The sequence below is a fragment of the Anabrus simplex genome, chromosome 1 (assembly GCF_040414725.1).
Source record: "Anabrus simplex isolate iqAnaSimp1 chromosome 1, ASM4041472v1, whole genome shotgun sequence".
NCBI classification, from domain to species: domain Eukaryota; kingdom Metazoa; phylum Arthropoda; class Insecta; order Orthoptera; family Tettigoniidae; genus Anabrus; species Anabrus simplex.
In genome coordinates this window covers 60,954,192-60,974,606 of record NC_090265.1, presented here as the reverse complement: position 1 = coordinate 60,974,606, position 20,415 = coordinate 60,954,192, and positions in this window count along the sequence as shown.

Genomic DNA, 20,415 nt, shown 5'->3' with positions numbered 1-20,415 from the left:
TCATTAAATTCCACCTTCGTGCATGACTCCATCTTTTCATATTATTCTTCCTCTGCTAATTTTTCCGGTTAACTATATCACCTTCCTTATTAATACGGGCTAATGGTCTTATGGCTTTTACATCATGAACAGAGTTACGCCAGTTACCATCATTGCCATTTACAGTGACAATTCAAAGATATTTCCATGTCGAAGATGCCAAGAATCTATTTACTTGTAACGAAATATACCTACTATAGTGCAGTTCGTTGACTCAAGATCGTATAGCTGTACGAGATATGTTGCCAAATCCATTTCAATGACCAAATCACTGCGCTTTGGATTTACGCAATGTGAAGTTATATGGTATGACTGATTTTAAGGAGTTTGAAAGCGTTTGGCTATCTAACAGACTTACCATTATGCCAAGGTGTGGCAACATTCATTATTTGCCTCTGGTGGACCTGTCTGGGACTCTCTCAAATATATAATGTAACCCAGTAATTGCTGGCAGTTCGCCAGTATGCCGTGAGCGCTATACTTCTCTGGTTGCCTGCTTGTATGCTCCTGCCACCTAGGCGCGTCTACCGAAACTTATATTTTCGATCGTCGTCTTGTTTGTAGAACGACAATGGTGTGTGATTGCAGTTGTTATCTTGATTGATTGAAAGGAGCTAGCTTCTTCGCAACAGCGACTAGACAAAGTTAAATAGTATTTCCAGCAAACGAGAAGAAATGTGGGTGCAGTTTGGCCCAGGTTAAGTTAATCGCCGCCAGGCGATATGCCAAGGCATGCTTTGACGGTTTATTGATTTGCTGACAACTGTAACATAACTTTTCTTTCTTCTACGGAACCTGAAATCGTGCGATGGATACTGCATAGGAAGTGAAATTTGGAACGGGTAATATGAAACGAATGTGAATAAACTTATTGCGGGAATATCTACCTACTTCAATCTAAACGAATTTTATGTTTGACAGTAATGTTCTGAGTCTCAGGTCATCTCAATTGTACTGTAATCTAATGTCAATCAATTTGGGGGTTCGATGTAATTATTAACCTGGTAACCTCCTTTGGCATCCATCTCAAAATTACTCTAAATGTTATAAATTGGATTCAAAGTTGACATATATGTTATGAGGAGGTAAATATTGTTATTTCTCCGTAATGTAATATTTATTAACGTTTATCTTGTGCAGTCTATTAAAATTATGTGGTTTCATTTGTTGGTTTCGTAGTAATTGTTTTATTCACCAGAAAACCACCAAACAAGAGTGTAAATGAAAGAAGTGAAAACATATTTTTATGACTAACTCGGTTAGTTTTAGTCAGCCATTTTCTTTCCTGGTCACGTGATTTTTGTTGGTATGGTTACCGAATGTAATCCGTTGTGGGGGCGTGTGCTCTGTTTGTTTGACATTTGACGTACGTTTGCTTATTGGGACCTAATAGATGACGTTCGAATATATTGAGATTGTAATTGATTTTTCTGGCTAACAGACGTGCTTTATGGTTTGTGCTGATCGTGCCTATATTTTTCCCTCCGATATGGCGTTTGGTGTTTATAGAATAATGTTCTTCTGTCGGGTTTATTATCGCGTTCTTCTTGATCACGAACTTCCTAATTTATTTTATTACTGAACCTTAAACCCGTGACATTCATTAATCCTATTTACTCCTGATGCAATTGAGATAGTCAATAATGATCTGTTTTCCACTTGATGTTATAACCTAAGTACTCTTCAAGTCACAGATTGGTTATTAACATAATTTGATTATTTTCAACAAATTGTGGAACTTCCAAATGTTAAGATACGTTGTATTAATCGCACCTGATTGGGTCATGTTGGGACCGTTATATGTATAAACTTAATTTTATTCTCATTGAAACCTTAAGATGAATGGCTTATTTCATTTGATTAATTTTGATCATTTTTATTAAGTGTTAATGTTGTCGGATACCGTTGAAAATACGGTACTTATTTTAATTAAAAAAATTTTTCTTCCTTGGAACTGGTTCTTATTATTTTAGTTGGTGTAATCAACTTTTTTATTTGTTCCACTTGACCTCGTGGGCTTAGCACATCCACGTAATGTTACGACCTTTTGTTGAAACAACAACAGTGTTAATGTGTTTGCTGTTGTTCGTTTGTTTGGTTTGGTCTCGCGTCGTGCAATATGTATTGCAGCAAATATCCCAGTAAGGCCACGATAATGGTTCACTCAAGACTTTTAAATCGGGTCAAGACAATTCCAATGCACGCAATATACAAATTACTCATGAGTTTATGTAGAGTACGTAGTCCTTAAAAGCTCTGTTAGCAGGATGGTGCCGTGACAGTTGTTTGTTATTCCCAGGGAGAAATATTTTCTTGCATGGAGTGTAAGCATATTTATGGTAATTGATTGTGAGCGGCGACAAATGGAAAAGTCAATGATTGAGCAAACATTTGTCAATTCCCCTTGTGAAACGTTTGAAATATCGCTGTTATCACTCACAACACACGACGGAAAAAGCAAGAAAAATACAGGTGATGACTAGTGTCCTGTGTCAACATCGCTTACAACTTAACCGTTGCAGAATGGATAACTTACCATGGTTAGGTTGAATACCTGTTTTATCAAGCCCCGTTTTAATTTTTGAATGTTTACCACGGTGAAAAGTTAGTGGTCATAAGCAAGCGGTTAATCAGCTAACAGAGCTTTCAAGGCTTATGTACTCTACATAACCTCACGAGTAATTTATATATTTCATGCATCTTTGTGTAGAACGCCCACCAGAGTGCATTCGTTATGGCACCATCCTGTTCTTCATAAGTTGTTACCACTCAACTGCTGCGAGTCAGGCACTTAAGTGAGACGTGTAGAGAGGACTACGTACAGTACGAAGCACCCGCGATGCCTCGCAGATGCGTTAGATAGCCTATTTGACAGAAGCTGCATTGTGAGATTGCACGAGACTGGTCGGTCGTACTGTACAATTGTCAGACGTGTGGGCCATTTAGATGTCACAGTGGCCCGATGTTTGAATGACACATGAGGGCATCCAATCACGTAGTGCAGGTTCGGGTCGACCAAGAAACACCACCCCGAGGGAGGACCGTTCTATGTTGCGCTAAGCATTGCTGGATCCCTTAACTTCGGCACCCGCCATCCGTGAATATGTACTGGACACTCTGCAACATCCCCTGAGAACCCTCACATTGTCTCGATGACTCACATCCGCCAGATTGGGGACCTACCATACCATACTGTACTCTTTTCGCGGTCTCAGTACATCGATTAGTTTAGAATAGTCCTGCAAGCTTACATTAGAATGGCGTAACTGGGATGATACCTACGTACAAAGCTCGGCGTCGAAGCCTCATCTCCCGTACGGGAGTAACACGCTAGCTGCAACGGTAGAGCATACGGGTTAAGTAGAAGGTCCCACAGGGCAGTAAATATTTATACGGTAGGGGAACCTTAACTATGAGAGGAATACTATTTATCTATGAAATGAGAAGAATGAATTATATACTTTTTCTCACAAATTTTAATACCTGAGAAAGCACATGGATATTATGTACACTGATATGTCACCATATTAAACACATAAATTAAACACTGTAATTTTCTTGAGGATGTAATGTCCTTTCTAGTCCTTTCTCTAGATTCGCATTTCACTCTGAAATATGTAACATTAATATTAATCACTTTATACACTTATCATTACATACAGAAATAATTAAATGGAGGCATATCTTGTGTTTAGCTCACCTTGTCTTCACTATTAAATTATACATTCAAAATGACAAATTATCATCCTAGCGGCGAGTATAAAATATTAGCTGTCGAATGAACCAAGTGGTAGTATGTTTATATCCGAGCGCGTTTAAAAAATCTGGAAGTCACATCACTTATTAGAAAAACCTATCTCACAAATGAGCAAATATTACCTATCTTGTGTTCCAATGGGATGTCACTTAAATACTATACACCACTTGGACATTTATACAACGATGGTCCCTGTAACGACACATTTAACGAACCAAATACCAATACAATATTCAAATAAACACCTCTCCTGTAATAAATGACAACAAATACACTAGACATTCACTTAATATATCATGGACAGTAGGATCCGCCCGTAATTGCGGGCAGAGGGCACAACTGCCACTGGTACTGCTGAGAAATCATATCCTGTGACAGTGTGAAGTGTGAACTCCGATCTGAAATCGCTACACGTTTTAATTAACATAAAGAAATGGAGGGAGTTCTCTCATTTATTAGAACTGTAGGTCTACCCAACGGTGCTAATTTCCGACTGGTTGTATGTAGTATCGATACCGGAGAAGGGAAATGAGCCTCTTAGCAGTGCGTTCCTCGCCATGCGGTGACAGTGTCCGGCCACCCTCCTTGCCTGCCCCGGCCATGAATTACACAGGCCAACAGTTTACATTGCCCTCACATTCACTTTCAGTCCCAACACAAGGGAACAAATTCGGTCCAGTTAGTGAGCCATCTCGGAGCTCTGCCTACATTCTCATCACTTTTCTCGAATGCCATTCGCATCAATAAAACACATCGCCTTCATCTAGCCTGATTTATATTATTGGCGCGGAATTAACGCGTCGCGCATATTATTCACTCTTCTGGGGAAACAAGGGCGCCCATACCGGGGGCAAGGTGGGGGTGCCCCCCCCCCCGCAGCTTTCAGGGAAAGGCAAAAATCTAGTCTAGTCAGGTGTTTTCCTTTCAAGAAAATGATTGAAAACTCAGTATTAAGTAGAAGCGGTAGTACCGTTCCCCACCAACAGGCAAGGAACACCGTGGGTTATTCTACCACAGAATACAAGTCGCCATTTTTCTTCCAAAATATTAAAATTACTACGTACCCCCAGGTCTGGGCCCCCCAACAAACTGTCATATGGGCGCTGATGTGGGGAAAGGTTCATATTTCATAAACACCGCATTTAATTATATCCATTATCCGCTTGAAAAGCTCGGCCGCACCTCTCGGCATACCCAATACATACATATTAGAGAAGAATGTATCCTATCGCTCGGGACAAAATATGTTGACACTCGCGATCTAGGTAAGACGCAAACATTGTCACACCTCACTTGTCACTCCGTGCTTTCTCCTTCACCATTCTTAACTCATATAGGGGAATTACCTAACACTTTACGTGAAGCATCAAATACAAAGAGCTTTAGAATTTCTGGATGACTCATATTGGCTATAACTGATGAGACATGGAGTAATTTTATGTGAATATTAATAATCCGTTTAATTCCCATAATTCTTCAAAATAATCAAATCTAGGGTCAAAAATATATCATGTACTAGTTCCCATAGTAAAATAAAGGAAATACTGTTCTCCAACCGTGAAGAAAATTCAATACAAACAATATCAAGTAAGTATTACCATCCCTTTGAGAACAACGAAATCCTACACTACATTTCTAAAGAATTAGCATGTATTAAGATATTTACATTTTTACAGGAAATCCGACTTTCAAATATTATGAGTGGTACTCATCTGTCTGGAACACACCCAAAGCTCGCCCAGGAAGGCACATTCAGTAGTTTCGCCGCACATTGCGACTACATCAGCAACATGAAGTCCCGTGTTCGGCTGCAGTTGGATCGATGGCATGATGACTTGATTTCACGTACAATGCGGGAAGTTCTCGACGTTCTACGGCGTGTCGAATAGGTGCAGGCCTCCTGTACGTTGGTCTTCTTCTTCATTGGAGAATGATGTCAATGGCTTGATTATAATTGTGATAAATGGCAACACATTATAATTACTACGATCAGAGGAACTCATTTAATCGAGCACTCCAAACAAACAGCGATATTGTCTTGTAGCCCGCTGCTTCTCCTCATTGCCAGTCTAATCCACTGTCGGCAGTTTAGGCCCCTAATTACACACGTTCGTACATTCATTGTCATTAGCTGTCTGAGACTTTCATTACAAACGTAGTTTAACTCTGCCGAATTCAGCACTAGTTTTTATGGGAACTCAGATTAACTACTGCGCTTGGGGTTGTTTAGCCGATACCGCCCTGGTCAAGTACATCGTCACTGAACCGCACTTTTTTCTAACAATTGGCTATCAATTACTCCACAGTTATTCGAGCTCCCGTGCTATTCCTTCGACATTAATAGGTTCGTGAATTTAGTTACACGATCGCACAGCCTATTAGCGTTTGATTCACATTCTCTTTCACTCACGTATGATCTACTCAAGCATTCCACATATTACATAATCGTCATAGTTAGGATTAAATGCCGTACTCTGTTAATATCGATAAACTTTCACATCCACTGTTAAATAATTATATCACTGAAAGCATTTCGACTTCGCAAACACTATTTAAATAATTACTGACTGGTCACACTTTTGTAGCACTGGAGCGAAGAATACTATTACTGAAGTCACTCACAGCACGTATCACCTCACAATGCAACTGGTAAAATCGAAGTAAGATGCTTGCTTTGGTTTGCGTCCCTTTTTATAATGGAAGTGTGTCAGACTCGAGGGAGAGGGTATGGCTCCTCCTACTTGCGAAAATCGCTCCGTTAACCCGAAGTTCCCAGGATCGGTTAAGGTATCAAATTAAAGCCTGATTACCCGAATTTCCACTGATCGATTCCCATCCTGATCGCTTCGCATTTGGCTACAATCTTGAAAGCGTCCTTTGGTAGCCCATTGAGGAAGGATTGTAAAGGAGGCGTGTCCACTACTCCAAGTAAAGGAGCTAATGAAGGAGTCGACGAAAACTTAAGGCTATGAGGAGGTCACTGGAGGAGAAAATGGAGAATTTGGGACTGAATTGGAAGATAATGCCGAGGAAGTAGTGGTTTTAAGAAAAAAGGTAAAATCTTTGGAAGAGGAGCTGGAGAAGGTGAAAAGAGAAGAGGCAATAAGCTGCCAGGAATGCAAGAGGAAAATATCTTCATGTACGGTATACAGGAGGGAGTGAAAGAAAATAAAGTGGATAAGGTGTACAAGGTAGTGGATGTGATACAGAACAAAATGAAAATTAATTTTAGTGAAGTGGACAAAGATGATGTGGAAAGAGTAGGTAAAGTGAAAGGTCATAGGCTAATTAAAGTTATTATCCAATGTGATGGCGGATTTTATGGTTAGAAATGCTGGAAACCTACAAGGCGAGAAAGTGTGGGTGAGACGAGACATGGGGAGTGACGGAAGGAGAATCATTGCAATTTTAAATAACCACCTAATGAGAGCTAGGAATCAAGGGCTGAGAGCTTTCATTAGGAGACAACACTTGGTGGTAAGGAATGGACGTTGGTTTCGAACGTAGTCTGTGAACAAGTTGCAGGTTTGTTCAGTCTACAGCCCTAAGGATGGTTAGATCCTTAACAGCTCTGTCATCAGCTGTCATACATGGCCTAGTCATCAATGAAGAGGCGTACTAGGGAAATGAGGAGTGAGGTAGTTTCCCGTCAAGTTGCGGGAAATGGATAATATTCATAAACAGGAAGGGTGTTTGCTGTCAAACCAAGATGAAGAAGTTGCAGGGAGGTCGATTTGCGATGACCAAGCAGGCAGCAGCAGCGCAAGCGAGTCCAACGTATGTGAAGGCGCTAGTCGAGAGAGCAGAGATCACCAGGGCCAGGTAGAAGGGGAAACGATGAAGAAAGGAACGGAGTCGGCGGTGAGGAGTATCGTGAAGGAAGTGAGGGGGAACGAGGTGAAAAAAGAAGTGAACTTCACAGGAGGGGAAGATCCTTGAGTTTGAAAGACCTGTGGGGGAAGAATAAGAGAGGTCAGGATGGCAAAGTAAATAGTGTTCAAAAATGAGTAAGAATGATGGTTTGTGCGTGGGAAGAGAATGTACGATATTAACAAGAAATAGGGCAAGTAACGTGAGCGAAGGGGATAAGAATAAGGAAGGAAGAGGATCGGTGGGGATAGAAATGCATAACTAGAATGGCTACAACGGTGGACCAGATGAAAACACGGATTGAGTTAATATTACAGACACAGGTGGTTACCTTAAGAATGAGAAGAAAGAAGAGATACTAAAAGCGGTAAGCGATCTGAGAAACTGCTTTGATATATTAACTAATGTAGTGAAGGACAAGAACAACGGAATGATTATTTCTGAAAGCGAGGTTATGGAACACCAAAGAGAAGATGTATCAGAGGGAGAAGACAGTTTGATTCCGAGACAACTAGCGCCATCTGATGGCCACAACCAAGAACATGCAAGTAACTCCAACTGGCAGCTCCTCCCATCCAAGCAGGAGAAGGTAGCTCGACCTCGGAACAAATAGCTTCATCTCCTGGCCACAACCAAGAATCTACAAACAGCAACAACAAGCAACTTCACCCATCTGACGGCGGAATACAAAGCTCGCATTTACTTGAACGGACAACCCAGCTCATTCAGCAAACCAAAGCCGTGAACAATGAAACTAAGGACTTAGAGGATTTAAAAGAAACCGTAAGATATATGATGGACTTCATAACGAATAAAATAAATATAAAAAATTATGCATACCCTGAATAGGAATGCAGTGCTTACTCACAAGGATAATGAAGTACTCAATAACAAAACAGACGGATGGGATAGCGATCATAACTATAGAGGAGAAACAGAATGGACAACTGTAATAAAAAAGAAACACACAAACCATCAGAAGGACAAGGGTTCAAGAAGATGATCTACAAGCTGCTGACAAAATGGCATGGCTTTACCTAGGCAATCTGAAAGAAAACGCAACAAAAGAGAAGGTTAAGAAGTACCTAGAGAAAAATGTAATTAAAGATAATATCCATTGCAAAGAACTTCACACACGAAGTGAAAACAAGGCCTTCAAAATAGGTTTCCCTTTCAAATTCCTTGAAGATGCTGTACGACCGGAATTCTGGCCAAATAGAACAATCGTAAGAAGATTTCGTTTTCGGAGAGCAAACCGTGCTGAAGGAGGAGAACTACAATAAATATACACATATGCGCCTATGGAACATTGAAGGCATAAAAAACGCTCTGACTCTCTTTCCAATAGAGACATTAAGCAACTACAACGCCATTATACTGACAGAAACATTCTTAACACAGGATTTCAACATTCAAGGATATTACGTAATTCATTCATTCGCCTGTCAGAACACAGGAAGACCATCAGGAGGGGTCTCCATCTTTCTCAAACCGAACTTAGGGAAAATAAAACAAATAATAAAAGAAGAAAACACAATTACCGTAAAGACCAGCCTACTATCAATCATTGGCATGTATGTTCAACCACATATGTCAAGGAGGCCACAATCGAAAGAATAACAGAGGCCTTCTCACAAACGCAAATAGGCGATAGAGTAATCTTCGCAGGCGATCTAAATGCAAGAATAGACAAACCAACCATCAGAACAGAATTGATTAAAGAGGCTCTGGAAGAAGCCGGCTATGTCCATGTTAATAGTCCCTACATGAAAACGTACATAGCCTCGAATGGAACCAGCGCCATAGATTTAGTCTTTTACAGAGCTACAGACATTAAAATATTCAGTCAAAAAGCATTATGGACTTCAGCCATAGCCCCGATTAGGGAACATATACCAATCTCGACAGTCTTTGAAATTACTCATAAAGATCAATTGCCAATACAACCAAGGAAGAAAATATCCAGGAAATTAGACCCAGAGAAACTAAGACATATCGGTGATGAAATAGATAAAGCAAAGCTATTAGTTCAACGACATGAACTAACTGAAGCAGTGGAAATGTGTACAAGAACCCTTCAGTCATGCCAAACTCACACGAAAGTAAGGAGATCACAACCATGGTTCAATAAAGACTGTTACAATGAACGGAAAAAGACCCTTCTGGCACTACATCGAGCGAAGAACATATCGAACCCGAGTCTCCTGGCCTAATACGCCGAACAAAGAAGGAAATATAAATCACTAATCAAGAAAATAAGAACGGAGTAGATTGAGGAAGACACCAAGAGACGTGCTGCAAACGCCCAAAATGACCCATTCCTAGTGCTTAGGAAACCAAAAATTCAGCAACAAATAATATCTCAATGGAGTCATGGGAAAACCACTTCAAAAGCATTTTCAACCTCCAACACCGATCAACAGCTTTTGAATTAACTCCAGTAACAATGACGGGATATCACATCCACATAACGAGGCAGGAAATATATAATACAATAACAGCAGCAAATATTGGAAAGGCCCCCGGCCCAGACAGCATCTGCACAGAACACTTGAAAGACTCTCTATCTGTCATGCTAGACTACTGGGTAGAACTATTCAACACATGCATGCACACTGGGGATATTCCAGAGCAATGGAGATTGTCAACAATCAAAATGTTGTTTAAGAAAGGAGAAACTCACAATCCTGATTCATATCGAGGTATAGCCCTCGAAAATACATCATTCAAAATCTTCATGAAAATCGTAACAATCAGGCTTGCAGAAGAAATAGACTCCCAGATACCAGAAAATCAATTCGGCTTCCGAAAGGGAAGAAGCACACTACATGCCGTAAAATACCAAATAGAACAAGTCCAAGATACATTGAGGCATCCGGGAAAGAAATATAGTATTCGTAGACTATCGTAAAGCTTTTGATCTTGTTGATAGAGCAACACTCGCCCGGAAACTCAGTTACCTAATAGGGGCTACACATCCGATAGCAATCATAATCTCGAATATCCTCAAATATAACTATGTCAAAATATCAGACAACATAACTCTATCCAAAAACGTAACCCAAACAAACGGAGTCCTACAAGGTGACCCAATCAGCCCAATTTTATTCAACATCATGACAGCAGACATCACAGAAATAATCACAGATACCTCAGCATTGCGTATACTTTACGCAGATGATATGGCAATAGGCTCCGAAAACATAGAAGAGCTCCATGAGGTCCTCAATAGGCTCACATCATGGGCAGAAAGAAACTGTTTGCAAATAATAAACCACAACAAAACTAAAGAAATGACCTTTAGGAAAGGAGGAAAACATGCACCTAAAAAGACAATAACCATGCACAACTAACCTCTAGAAGTAGTGGCGAAATTCAAGTACCTTGGAGTCACCCTCCAAACTACTCTAATATCCTACAATATCCACGTCAAAGAAAGATCAACCGCAGCAATAAAAGCCAACTACAACATTCAACAACCTCAACAAATATCATTGGGTACAGCAGTGCTACTGTTCAGGACAGCTAGACATCGGGCCAGGTAGGAAGACATCTGGGAGCGCGTGCGCACTTTGGACTATCTCGCGTAGCGTATCCCCTCCTAACAGAGCTCCTGCTACAAGGAGAGTGCAGTGCATAAGTTTACACTCAGCTGCCGCGCTCTGCTTTCTAATTTTCCATTGAGTAGTAACTGTGGTTAGTGGTGGTGTACGTTAGGCCTATCTGTGACACTATGGAAGGCGTTAAAAGTAGCCTGCATCGTAAGGTGCTAAAGAGTCAGACTCGTGCAGCAATCTTGAACGTTATAGAGTTTATTGGAAAGGGAGGCAATGGAAGAAAAGTTCGTGATAGATGGTAAAAAAAAAAAAAAGTGCAGGAAAGAGTAGTAGCAGCAGCTGTTGGAGTGTCAGAAAGTTATTTGGTACGGATTAAGAGCGAAAAACGAAAGAATTAGGAAACCCTATGGATAGTCAAAAAAAAACAGAATGCGCACAAAGAATATTACTGGACTGGACGACTTTGACGAAGGTGCCGTATGTCGTATTGTTAGCAAATTTAATTTAGATGAAAAATGTTTACCTACAGTTTCAAAAATTCGTGCAAAGTTAGGTAAAGTCTTAAAGTTCAAAGGATCCAATACTAGTGTCAAGCGAATTCTTCGATCATTAGGATATCATCAGAAAAAAAGACTAACAAGCGCATCCTAATGGAAATGGAAAAACATGACATAAAATACAAAAGGTTTGTTTATTAAAAAAATGCCCAGTATCGGGCGGAGGATAGTTGTACATGCTGGCGGTGAAATGGGTTTCATCGAGAACTGTCTGCTAATCTGGAAGTCAGGCAGCAGGAGTGGCGACTACCACGATGACATGAATAGTGACTTTTTTTTAAGAGTATGAAATATAACTTCCACCTCGCAGTGTTCTCGTAATTGACTACGCGTCATATCGCAACAAGAAAGTAGATCGTGCTCCAACCTCCAGCTCTCGGAAAGTGACGATGATCTCCTGGCTAGTGAATAGGAACCTTCCACGCCGTGAGACGATGTACAAACACGAGCTTTATGAGCTTATCAAATTGCACAAGCCGGCACACAAAACCTACGTCCTAGATGAACTCATGGAACAGTACGGACACTCGGTAATTCCACTGCCCCCATATCGCCCTGAATTAAACAGTATTGAAATAATGTGGGCAAAAGTGAAGAACTGGGTAGCTTCTCACAACGTCACCTTCACTATTGACGACGTAGAGAAACTCACTTGACAGAAATTCGTGTCAATATCCGCCGAAGACTGGAACATAAGGGATGGGGAACATTTTAAAGACATTATGGAGTCCTTAGCGATCCAGCTGGGAGCCGACGACACGTCATCCGGTGAGGACGACAGAAGTGATGACGGAGGACTCAGTGGAATTGAAGAGATGTAGTGGACATAATAAAACAAGAATGTGCTCATTTTGTGAATAATTATAGTGTCATTATTTTATTACTTATTACTTCTAGTACCATTAAGTTATCTTCGTATACATACGTTGTTACTCAGCATATGTAGACCCTTTATGGTGTTTCCTTTTATGAATTATATTTTGTTTCTGTACCTGAGAACAATTATATAATTATATATGTCATATCGTTAAGTCACATTTCTTATTTTACAACAAAACATTGGCATTAAGGAGCTAGGGACAAACGATCATATAGTCTAACACTGCTTTCTCGCCTTAAAGCAAAAGTACTTCTTCTTCTTCTTCTTCTTCTTCTTCTTCTTCTTCTTCTTCTTATTATTATTATTATTATTATTATTATTATTATTATTATTATTATTATTTCTTTCTTAATCTGCTTACCCTCCAGGGTTTTTCCCTCGGACTCAGCGAGGGATCCCACCTCTACCGCCTCAAGGGCAGTGTCCTGTAGCGTGTGATTGGGTCGGGGGATACAACTGGGGAGAATGACCAGTACCTCACCCAGGCGGCCTCACCTGCTATGCTGAACAGGGGCCTTGGTGGGGGATGGGAAGATTGGAAGGAAGCAGCCCTGGCCTTAAGTTAGGTACCATCCCGGCATTTGTCTGGAGGAGAAGTGGGAAACCACGGAAAACCACTTCCAGGATGGCTGGGGTGGGAATCGAAGCCACCTCTACTCAGTTGACCTCCAGGCTGAGTGGACCCCGTTCCAGCCCTCGTACCACTTTTCAAATTTCGTGGCAGAGCCGGGAATCGAACCCCGGCCTCCGGGGGTGGCACCTAATCACGCTAACCACTACACCACAGAGGCGGACATTATTATTATTATTATTATTATTATTATTATTGTTATTATTATTATTATTATTATTTCGTTTCACCCTCTTTGGGGTATGTTGAATCAATTCTTTCTCTGTGTGTTGTTCTTTTCTTAGTGCCCAGTATTTCTTCATTCTTTCTGATCTTCGTTTCTTCTCGTCTTCCGAGATAATAGATGTGCCTTTTAATGTAGATTTGTTTTGGAACGTTATGTTTTCTTCTTTAGTTATTACTTTAGCTGTTCGACAGAATAGTGATTTTTCTGTAATTTTTAATTCTAACAAGTCTTTTTCAGTTTCTTTAAACCAGTTCGGTTTCGTTTTGAGTTACGGAAGAAGTCAAGATTTGTTCGGTTAATCATAGAGTTCATTCCGAGGAGAAGATGACCGTAAAAATTTATCCTCTTTCTTCGCATAGTATCTGAGAGTTTTCAATTTTCTTGTAGCTTATGATTATTATTATTATTATTATTATTATTATTATTATTATTATTATTATTATTATTATTATCGAGTTATTTTACATGACGTGGCTTAGGTTATGAAGCCTGGTGTTATAGCAAACCATATTCTACACTGTACATTTACAGCGTCGTAAAGTTAATTTTAAATCAAATTATAGTTTAAAAATAAGGACTACGCAGATTGATACACGGAAAGGATTTTGACAGCTAATGTAATAAGAGGTTAAATTATGTTCTAACTCTTCAATCTATCTGTCATCTGTAACACTTCTAAATGCATTCATTTCGGCTAGGTATGTCTGTTATTTTCAGCCGGAAGGAAATTCCACTAACTGAAAATCTGTGGTGTGTTACATGTCAGTTAATACAAATATTTCGGGTCAACTGTACGTCGCCACAACACTGTGCGAGAAGGGTAAGTCAGCGTTCTCGCTCCCACGGCTCTGCTTTCTCACTCGCACACTTCCCCTCACCGGATGTCTTCCTAGCTGGCCCGATCTATATATCACCAATAGCGACCTATGGGATTAGCATCACCTGGGAAAAGCTCACACTCAGCGACCTGATGACAAGAGAAAAAGTCAAGGCCCGATATCTCAAGAGAATACTAGGCATTGGGAAGTCAGCCCCTTCAAGGTTAACATATGTTCTAACCAAGGAGGACTACTTCATTGACGATATCAAAACACAGATTTGTCTACCAAACACGAAGCCCTACGAGAATGCACGCCAAACTTTAAACGAGAAAAGAAATGCTATTTGGTCCGACTTCTATTCCACGGACGCCATAATGACGGAAGAGTGGAAACAAGCAAATTACGAGCTACGGCACGTAATCACACGTTACGCCACTCATGGATTTCACCACAGATTCTGCCAAACCAAAAACTTTCACCAGCCGAACGAAGACTGTATATGTAACCTGTGCAACGATCGTTGTGAAAGATACCATGCACAAAACTGCAAAATGAGGACAACCTCAATAATAAGAGTGGCATTAGTATAGTTGACCATCTGTACAAAAACTGTTTTTTTCACATTGTGCACGTTTCATTTAATAATAAAATAGGTCTTGTAAGTATAGAAGGTTTTGCTAGGTAAGATGGGAAACGAGGAAGTGATTAAATTAGTAGAGAGTTCTGATAATGCAGCCTTGTTGGAGACGTGGCTAGGTGAAGGGGAGGTGTTTACTTGGAGAGGGTTTGTGGTGAAGAGTAAAACAAAAAGGAAGGAGAGGGGAGGAAACCCGAAGGTATTGTGGTCTTGATAAAGGAAGAGATTATTGAGCGAATGGGGAACATCGAAAATGAGATAGAGGAGGTGATCTGGATAAGATTTAATACTGGGATGGGGGTAGTGTGAACGAGAAGAACGTATGCTTTGCTTTTTTGTACAACCAACCTAAAAATTCGCCCTACGCTAATGAATTTTTTTCGAGGATCTTTTATTGGAAATAATCGTGATTGGGGAGAAATACGAAGAAGATGGACTGATTTTGTTTGGGGATTGGAATGCAAGAGTAGAGGGCTTAAGCCCTGCCTATAGTAAAGATGGAGGGATAAAAAGTGCAATAGTTACGGTTTAAAATTGCTTGAATTAAATGGAGTGGGTAATATGTATATCTTAAACGGTTGGTGGAATGGAGATAATGATGAGAAAACGACGTATATTACGAAACAGGAGGGAGTGTGATAGATTTGGTAGTCAGCACGGAGGACATGCTTGATAAAATTAAGGCTCTTGAGGTAGGTGATTGGATTGAGTCTCATCATAGTCCGGTGTATATCAGGCTAAGAAGTGATGACGCGGAGATAAAGAGAAGAGGTAGTAAGAGAGGCTGAGGTAAGAGTTCGAGGTACCCTGAATATATATGGTTGGATGAGGTAAAAATCGGGCTAAATAAGTTGCTAGAAAATGACATGCAAATGGTTAAGATAGGATGGGAGGTGGAGTTAAAGGAAGGTAACGTCGATAGGGCAGTTGAGTTGATCGAGTACCCCATGAAAAGGCTAGCTAGCTTTGCAAAGGTTAGTAATAGGAAAAGGGAGGTTGGTATAATAATGAATACAAGGAATTGAGAGTAGTAGTTTGGAAAGCGCTAAAGGAGTTCGGAAAATATTGAGGAAGCTAAAGAAGAAAACAGTTTTGTGAATTAAGGAAAGAACATAGTGCAAAAATTGTGGAGAGAAAGAAATCATGGCAGAGAGAGAGCAGACGGAGGCGATAAATAGAGAATGTGAAATGAACCAACCTGATATAGTTTGGGCAAGAGTGAATAAAATTAACAAGATGGAGAGGGTATGTAAAAACGAAGATAGACTGCGAAAATTGGGTAGATTACTTTCGTAAATTATTAGCTGGAAGAGACAGATGGAGAGAAACAAGCGGGAAATTGGTACAGAGGGGATTAGTGGTGGAGATCTATCAGTTGGATAAAGAGATAACACGGGATGAGATAATAGCAGTGGCAGTAAAGAACAGGTCAGCAGGAGGTAGAAACGGAATAAATAACGTATTCTGGAAAGAAATGGTGAAAAATAGACGGATGAGGTAGGGTATACTAAAGTTATTTAATATAGTATTTGAGAATGGAAGGTTTCCACGAGAATGGAAAAAGTAATTATATGCCGAATATAAAAGAAGAGAGATAGAAAACTTCCGAGCAACTATAGAGGAATGATTCTGCTGGATTCGTTGAGTAAGATTTATGCAGGCATTTTGGCTAATAGATTGAGAGATTGGGTTGAGGAACTTGGGATATTGTCGACTTTTCAGGGTGGGTTTAGAAAGGGTAGAAGGACGACTGACAATATAATGTTGGTTAGGACGATTCTTGAGAAATATCTGAGTAAAGAAAGAGGAGAAAGTATTTATAGCAGCTATTGATTTCGAAAAAGCGTTTGATACAGTGAGCCGAAGTGCGATGGTTGAAAAATTACGAATGATTGGGTTTCAGGAAAAATTATATGTGCGACAGAGGCTATATATACTGGTCTGTTTACTGTTGTATTTCGGGTCGAGGAAGGAGTCTTAATTGAGCTGATTGAATGTTACATGGGTTTGAAGCAGTGTTGCAAATTATCACCTATTTTATTTTAAACATTTATAAACGATATTTTGCAGGGGCATGGAGGGGATACACGGGCCTGCCCTGTCCTAGGAGAGCTAGAGATCCCAGGTCTGATTTTTGCAGACGATGTTTTATTATTGACGTTATCAGAGGGAGATTTGCAAAAAAAGCCTAAATGCTGTCTTGGAATGAGCTAATAACCGGGCCTTGAAAATAAATTGTAGCAAGACTGAAGTATTGGTAGCCCGGGAAAATAAAAACGAGAAAGGGCAAAAGAAGTGGATAGTGCAATGCAAGATAATTTGAAGAGGTGGATAAGTTGGAATATCTGGGGATTTTTATTAATAAAAAGCGGGGATGGGAAGACCAGATCCAAAGATTAAGTGGAAGGGAATAGCAGCTATTTCATTTATAAAAATCTTGGAAAGCAAATTCCCGGGAATAAGACATGAAACACAAAGGATGGTTTATAAAACGGTGGTCCTAAGCAGAGTTCTTCATGGTGCTGAGGTGTGAGGGCTGAAAAAGATAGAGATAAGCTAAATCAAATAGCCAGTAGATTTAACAAAACAGTGATGAGAGTTCCGCTTTGCACTGCCAGTGAGTGGTGAGTGTATGGAAGTAGAAATTGTGAAGAGGGTACTGAGATATTACTGGCGATTAAGGAGAGGGGAAGGTGACTTGCTGTTGCAAGCAGTTTTCCAATATCAGATTGCAAGTAGGTACAGTGAATGCTAGGCTACTAAAGTAAAAATGATTATGGAAGGTCTGGAATTACGGTACTTGTGGGATGAAGACTGGAGTACAAGGGGTGGAGGCTTAGGGAAGATTGTTATAAGGAGGGTTAAGGATATACAACTGGAAACGTGGAAATAGGAATGTAGTAACAGACAGACACTAGACATATTTAATAGGATTAGTTTAGTTAGTAGGATAAGAATTAGTAATGTAGACAGATAGACAAGACGTGGTTTCTTATGGTGATTGATGAGTTTGTATAAGAATAATGGATGGGTAAGAAAAACGATACAGAGGTATGTATTTTACTACGTATGTGGTGAAGTTAGGGCCGATTACCATCTGATATTTGAGTGTAAATAAAGTAAGGGATTGAGTGAAAAGTTATTGAGTGAGAACCAGATAAACAAGTTAAGACAGACTTGTATTGAGCAAAACATTATTTGGTGGCTTGTGAAAGATTGGAAATTTGCGGGCAGTGTGTGTAAATATTTAAGAGCTGTGAGGAAATTGAGTATTAATAAATTTAGCGTAGAAAATACTTTTAGAGGGGAAGGGTTTAAAAGGGTCACATACTTTGTTTTTTAATGTCTGCCCCTTGTTGTTAGGTTAGGTAATGGTTAACACTTGGGGGCTTGTTGTGATACCTGAATATATAAAATGAACGTAGTAAAGATAAGCTGTGTAAACGATTATAGAAGAGACAGTGACCTAACTCAAGTAAGGTAGGTTAGGTCTGAATTCATAAGGGTAGGGGGCTAATGGGAGGTTCCCACGTTTGGTATTCCGTCGAGGAAGCATGGCAAAAGCTTCCCTCTCTCAGTACTGGTTTCCGTGAGGGGAGAGGGGAAAGAGTGGAAAGCAAGAGAACAAGAGATGGAGTGCCCCCACCCCCGTCCTAACAACAGGTTATCCGTTGGGTTGGTGGGGGGGGGGGGATTGCGTTAACACAGTTGAAGTAAAGTAGTGCAGTGTCAACCTCGACTGTGTAGCTCTTGTTTTAGTGTTTATTTGTTTATATTTCCTCTGCGTAGCTGATGGAGGAAGTTGTGGTGTTGTAGAAGGAAATACAAGTATGATAGTATGACACTAAACAGTTATAGGGGTACGGGGACTTCTCGCTCACCCTGTACAATGATGTCGAATAAATTTGTAACAAAACTTAAATGATCTGCAGAATTTGTACATGATACGATCTCGGGTGCAGTACACATCAAGAGAGTGCCATTTCCTAAGTAAAATATGGTACTTTGGTATCAATTTTCATAGCTGTAATTATTTTTCAATAATTTGGTTCAGCTAATTTCTGAAGAGCGTATCACAATGCTGCGAGAGACAGCAGGGGTAGAGATGTATCGTTTATGACTGAACTGCTCCTAAAGAAATTATATCGTAACAAAAAAAAATAATTGTTGAAAAAAATAGCGTGATCCTTGGAACAGTAATTATATTAATTAATGAGTTATGGGCACAAGTCAGCAGCTACCCCCACCAAGTAACATCAAGCAAAGCAAAGCAAAGAAGTAAAGTGAGCAAAGACTTCACGTATAAAACTGTTACATGAACAAAAGACATACTGAAGAGCTGTGACGTAGTAGAATTCATAATCGTAATGTAGCAAACTATGTACTTATGTATATATTTCTCTAGTAATAATGGTATACATTAATTTACCGCTAATTTTACTCTTGATTTGCGTAACAGCAATTATTATCTCCATTTAGGACAAAAATTATAAGTAATGAAATTTCATGGACACATACCCGATCACGATGTTCCTATAATTTGCGGAGGGTCGTATACAAATAGGAAAATAGGTTCCTACCTAAACATTGGTCATAAACCTACCCGTGTGTTGTGTTATGGCCTTATTATGTAGGAGGCCAATAGCGCCGCTAAGAAAATAGACCCTCGTTTCCCGAAAGGAAAGTTAGAAGTTTATTTCGTAGTACAAAGTTGTATATAATTACAATGAACCGCAGCGACGACGATAATAATAAAATGAAGAAAAAGTTACACAATTTAGTTTTCAAATCCGAAGGAATTAAAACAATAAACTTATATGGTACGAACACACACACACACACACACACACACACACACACACATACACACACAAGAAATGCATATTCCAATTATTGTAGTATGCAAAACACGCTGACCGTCACAGTATTAAGAAATAATATCGTTCCTAAGACCAAATAATTTACAACTCAAGCGTCCATCGTAGGCCTACTTAGCTACACTGACTGCCGAGAGTTATAAACAGGCTCGTAACTTCAGTATTTAGAGTTTAGATAAGGACGCTGCCCTTGTTCAATCAATACCGCATCTTCGCTGACTGCTGGGTTCTCAGAACTGGCTAATTAATTCAAAAGCCTTGTTGATTGTTGTGAGGGGCAGCAACGGGTGGTTATTATTGGAACAGGTTGGGAAACACACGTTCTTTCAGAAATAACTGCCGTACTCCTATTGACGAAAGAAGCTCTGCACTACGACGGCCTAAGTATGGAATGAGCCTCTGTAATGCAAATAATGTTGTGTTTGTGCTGTAGCTTTATCAGTGTGTAAAATCATTCTTCAGCTACTGAATTAAGAAACAGCCATGGGCTCCTCACAAGCTATGGCCTCTACCGCCCCGCAGGGTCTGTGGGATCCTTATCGCCACCACTACTTTGAAACAAA